General features: G+C 50.3%; 1 long non-coding RNA gene across 1 annotated transcript; it reads left to right on the forward strand.

Annotated features, from left to right (window-relative positions):
• Positions 1–3,064: 3,064 nt before the first annotated feature.
• Positions 3,065–5,167, forward strand: LOC119094075 (uncharacterized). The gene is made up of 3 exons (XR_005093752.1): positions 3,065–3,310; positions 4,589–4,785; positions 5,036–5,167. It is a non-coding gene; the product is annotated as an uncharacterized LOC119094075 (long non-coding RNA).
• The last annotated feature ends 349 nt before the right edge of the window (positions 5,168–5,516 follow it).

The following is a 5,516-nucleotide window of genomic DNA, read 5'->3' on the forward strand; positions in this document are numbered from 1 at the left end:
GAGTAAAACGGCAACAAGGCAAGAGGAAACAAGTCACACAAAAAAGACAACAAGAGAGATGAACTGATGTGCGAAGTTCAAGAGGAAGAATAAGAAGAGTCAAAAGAAAAAATAGGCAAAATCGAAAGGGGCGTATATACAAATATGCAAGAACAAAAAAGTGCTAACTGTACATTAGCTAACATAGGGGGACATGTACATAAGTGGGATAAAGTCAGAAGCATAAAAGTAAAAGATTAGGAGGGGCCGTACCTAAGCCACGTTGCCCCCTTTCTGCCCAGCCAGCAGAGATTAAGAATTGTTTTTTACTGCCCTTTCGGGAAGTCCCTTACGCACCAGCTGAAAGCAGTTTCCCCATTTTGTAGTCATGTAGTATGTTAACGCAAACGCAAAGTATTAAAAAAAAAAACGCCAAGCAATAAAAAAGCCACACATGTACAGTTCTCAAACAACACATCACGCATAGCAGCGCTCATCGGCGCTACATATTGGTGACCCGACACAGGTCATCACTGACCGTGGTGTCCAGTTCGAGTCCGTATTGGCAACGCCTGCCAGTGCTACTTGGCTGCACTCGGCGTCACATATTGATGACCCGACACAGGTCGCCACCGACCGCGGTGTCCAGTTCGAGCCCGTTTGTGACACCGCCTGCCAGTGCTACTTGGCTGTGCTCAGCATCGTACCACCAGCTACCACCCGCCAGAGCAACGGCATGGTGGAGACGTTCCACCGACAACTGAAGACAGCTCCGAGAGCGGCGGACTCGGCGACACGCTGGACCAGCCCCCTGTCACTGATTCTGCTCGGCGTTGCGCTCAGCTCTGAAAGAGCACGTGGGCTGCACACTTGCGTGGCTCGTTTACGGTACGGTGTTTGGGCTTCCAGGAGAGTTTTCACCCACCAACCCAGCACGGCGCCGCTGAGTCCAGCGTCCTTCGTCAACACCGCCCGGCGTGGACATGCTGGCAACTCCGCCCGGCACAGCCTTCTTGACAGCCGCCGCGGACGGTCACCTTCATCCCCCTAAAAAAACTGGCAGACTGCATCCACGTCTTTGTCCGGCGAGACGTCTCCAGCGCATTGCTATGGTTATTTCGATGGCTGCAGGTGGTCGTCAAAGATCGCCACCATCCCGTGCAAGGGCAAGGAAGAAGTCGCCTTCGTAGACCGCGTCAAGCCAGACTTCTTGGATCCACCATCCAGCTGCGCGATGATGCCTGGCCATCTTGCTCAGCCTGCTGAGGACATCGTTCAGGTGGAGGGGCCGTGGCTGCTGCTGTGCCCAGCGCCAGAGCGGCCAACGCGGATTGCTACTCCGCGCGTGCCATGTTCGGATATTGCCCGATCGCCAGACACGAGTGCCACGTGTTGGGAGGGGAAGGTAGCGGAACGAAAGTACAAATTGGGTCACTAATACGTGGTGCCGATGGGCGCTGTTACGTGTGATGGATACTAAGTGCTGTTGAGAACCGGTGTGTGTGTGTGTGTGTGTGTGTGTGTGTGTGTGTGTGTGTGTGTGTGTGTGTGTGTGTGTGTGTGTGTGTGTGTTTATTGTCTATTTGCTTTGCCTTTTTGCTGGACAATTTTATAAGTTCTTTGCCCACCAATGATTCCCCTCTCTCCCGGTGTCGGTGCGCTGGTCGGGTAGTCTGCGTCATGAGTTGCTTAATGTGACAGAACGCTTGCTCAGTGTCGGCAGACTAGGCGATGAAGCAGTGATTCTTTGACGCCTTCTTGCTGAGCAGGTTGTTCAAAGTGGCAAGCAGCGCAACGGCGTCGGATGCAAAGCCATGGTAATATGCCACGTTCCAATGCAACGTCGGAGCTGTTTTTGTGGTCGGCTGCGGAAAATCCTGTACTGCGAATATCTTGTCTGGAAGGTGAGTGGTGGCGAGCTCAGTTACTTCGTGACCGAGTAACTGGACTTTACCGGTCCCGAAGACGCATTTCATCTCCTTGCCGACGAGTCCGAAGTTGCCAAGTGGTTCGAGGACCAGTTGAAGATGCCCGAGGTGTTTCTCCTCCGACTTGCTGGCGGCTAGGATGTCGTCCAGATAGACAAATGTTTCTGGCACTCCATACGACACTTTATCCATGAATCGTTGGAAGATTGGCTAGCATTGTGGAGGCCGAATGGCAGACAGACCATCTTAAAGAGTGCGAATGGCGTTGTGATGGTGTTCTTCGGAACATCCGACGGCTCCACCGGGATCTGGTTGTATGCCCGCGCCAGATCTATCTTGGAAAATACTTTACAACTGTAGAGGTGCCCGGCGAAGTCTTGCAGGTAGGGCGCCGCGTATCGGTTCGGAACTGTGGCAGCGTTCAGCGCATGAAAACCCTGCTGGGGCACCACTCGCCGAAGTGGACTCCGGGACAAGGTGGAGCGATGAGGCCCACCTGCTCTTGAGCGGTCTCCGGATGCCGAGCTCGCGCGATTTGTTAAATCTCTGTGCCATGCCAGCTTGGTCCGGAACCAAGCACCGTGGTCGCACGACACACAGTGGTCTAGTCGTGATGATGTGGTGCGTCACAGAGCGGCGCACCGCAGCTGGTCTTGCAGGGGATGCTGTCGCGCGATATCACTACGTGCAGGTAAGTCCTTTTGTCAAAATTGATAAAATCAAGGCCTCAATTTTCACATTCGATTCCAGGCCCAAGTGGATGACTGACGAACTATTTCTTCTCGAATGGGGGTTTTTCAACACACTTAACGTACTTTATTTTGACGAAGGGTAAATTTGTATCGAAAGTCTGCTCATTTCCGAACTTCTGCTGCAGCCTGCAAGACGCAGGTACTATCGCAATGTCCACAATCGTTTCAACCCCATTCACGGACGCCGAAAATTAATATTTATGTACTTCTTCAATAACATTCATTTGTTTTCAACTTCTGGCTGCAGAAATGTATACATTTGGCAGAATTTGACCAAAGTTTGACTGCACCAGAAAAGTTGGCATCACTTTAGAAGGAGGCATTTAACAAATAGCGCCATATATGGGTATGATCGAAGCCATTGTGACGCTTTTCGTGACCGCCATCAACTGCGGGTGCCCTGGCCAGGAACGGTTCTAGGGCGTTACAACATGTCAATATTGGTATCTGGGTTGTTGTGACATTTGGTAAAAATTGCAGGAGGTCCTCCGGCGCGCCATACATGGTGGCATCCTGTGAAATGACCTGGTAATACCACAAGAAAACTGCTGTGTGTCCAATATTTGCGCCAGTCGTTCGCGTTTGATCTCCACAGTGTGAGCCGACGGGTCTTACTCAAGATCGCAATGGATTGCGCGGAGAGCTCAGTCGGTGAGGATCCAGGAGTGGTGCATTCCACTGGCAGGGTATTTGTGGGCTGTATTCATACTGTGACTGTCTGTTGACCACCCATTCCATTCCATTTGCATACACTATGCTGCATCTGTGATTGGGAATGCCTTGAATGTTACTGTTAGTCGTGTTGGTTGCTGATCGGAGCACATTTTGGTGGGTGCATCATGCCGCTTGCATTTTTGAAGTGTGTTTATTTAACTGTTCATTGTGATTGGTGTGAATTGTAGATGCTCTTAAATGGCTTAATGTATGCTGTGTAATCCCACAAATTGGTGATTGGTCCCTTAATTCAGCAGTAGTTTTGGATACTGCTGATAATGAAGTGGTTATGTATGCCTTTTTAAGATGTGATGTATGGAACTGTTCAATGTGTAATAAAAATTTGCAAATACCCCAAAGACGAAATTGGGCCTGCTGAGCTGTTGAGGGGGATGCTGGTTACCAGGGTCCAAGTTAACCTCTTGGATGAAGTCTCGATTACTCCCTGTGCTGGCCTGGGCCACTTCATTGCATGCTGTTCTTGGTCAGTCCATGGTCTTCAGCTCCAAAGGGTCCCCAATGTTGCAAAACACAGAGTCCCATCCTGGCTGAAGCTGAAGATATGTGCTAGATTCTGCCCTAGTGGAATGGCTCCAACTTCTACTCACAGGACACATTGTCACCTGCAATGCTGACTCTTGGGCAGCACAGCATAGTTCTGCAATTATGACTTGATGAGACATGATGTAATTGTGTGATCCACTTTGATGGTGTTGCACTAGCAATAAGCAAGACATTTATGAATGACAATATAAGGATATGCGACATTAGTGTGACAACTTGTCTTTTGGTACCATGAAAGCATGTAAATTACAAATATGTTGATAACAAGACAGTGATACATATGTTTCTTCCGTATGTTGTCTATGCAGGATCTGTCAAAATAAAAGCATGCATTGTTATTAGAAGTCTAGAAGGTATCAAGGCCACTGAAGTCACATTTTAGAAAGATATGTGGAAAGAAATAGCATACCATTCTAATTCATTCTGTTCCTGGATGCATAGAATGTTGTAGAGCACTTCTTCTGTCTGATCAAGTCTGATCTTAGTATATCATGCTTGCACTCTCATTGAACCAAATCCATTGAGCAATACAATTCAGGAGAACATACAAACCTCATTTGCTTGCTAGACATTATGAGAGGTAAGGGCACCTTAGTGCTACTTGTTTTTTATTGGTACATTTATATATGGATGTGCCTGCATATATTTCAGGGAACTGGCTAGGCTTCTTCACGGGTGCTGGTCTGCCTACCCGTGTGGCAGCAGACTATGCAGTCACCTTCAGCGACAACAGGATGAGGCTGGACATGCTGCCTGACCTGAGCAAAGATTACCTCAGGGATATGAATATCACAGTAATGGGCGATGTTATTGCCATACTCAAACATGCCAAAGCTGTCAGCCAACAGGTGAGCCATTCAGGTTGTCAAGGCACTGTTCATCAAGTTGGCATTGTAGTTCACAAAGTTGCAGTTGAAGGGTAGGTGTATGAGTGGCAGTGTCTCAGGTGTTCAGAGTTAGTTGGAATCAAGGTACTGTTTTTTTTTTGCCATGAGTATATTTTAGTTCTAGGACAAATGGACTCAATAAACTGTGTCATTAGGCTCCTTCTATCCTGTGTCTGTCATCCATGTGATGGTTGGTGTACAATGTATGCAGGAGTACACGGCTCGGAAGATCGGCGTAGGCGCGGCGGCGACCCAGCGGACTTCCGGTCGGCCGGAGGCGGCGGCACCACCGCCGGCGCCCCGTGCCGCCGTCCGGCCGCTGCCGGCCGAGCCAGCCGCCCGGCCGCCACCGGACCGCGCCGGCGTCGGCCGCACCAAGCGCGCCGTCGACGCCGACGACGACGGCACGTGCTCACCCGCTGGTGGCGACATTGCACGGGCCCGGTCGTGCCGTCATCCGCGGCGACCAGAGCTGACATGCTGTGGGAGAGGCTGCGAGCATGAGTTACCTGCGCCGCTCATAGGCATCACTGAAAATTGTGTGTGTTAAGTTGCAGTGCAAGGGAAGAATACCACGCTGACACAGTGTGCTTGGCGCGAGCGCAAGACTCTTACCTTGTTATCGTCCCCGTTTTGACTGACGGGATATTTGGGTTCGTCCTCGCCAGGCTGGCGGTGGGCAGCGCCGCCGA

The sequence above is a fragment of the Pollicipes pollicipes genome, unplaced genomic scaffold, assembly GCF_011947565.3.
Source record: "Pollicipes pollicipes isolate AB1234 unplaced genomic scaffold, Ppol_2.1 Scaffold_4002;HRSCAF=4701_pilon_pilon_pilon, whole genome shotgun sequence".
Lineage (NCBI taxonomy): Eukaryota > Metazoa > Arthropoda > Thecostraca > Pollicipedomorpha > Pollicipedidae > Pollicipes > Pollicipes pollicipes.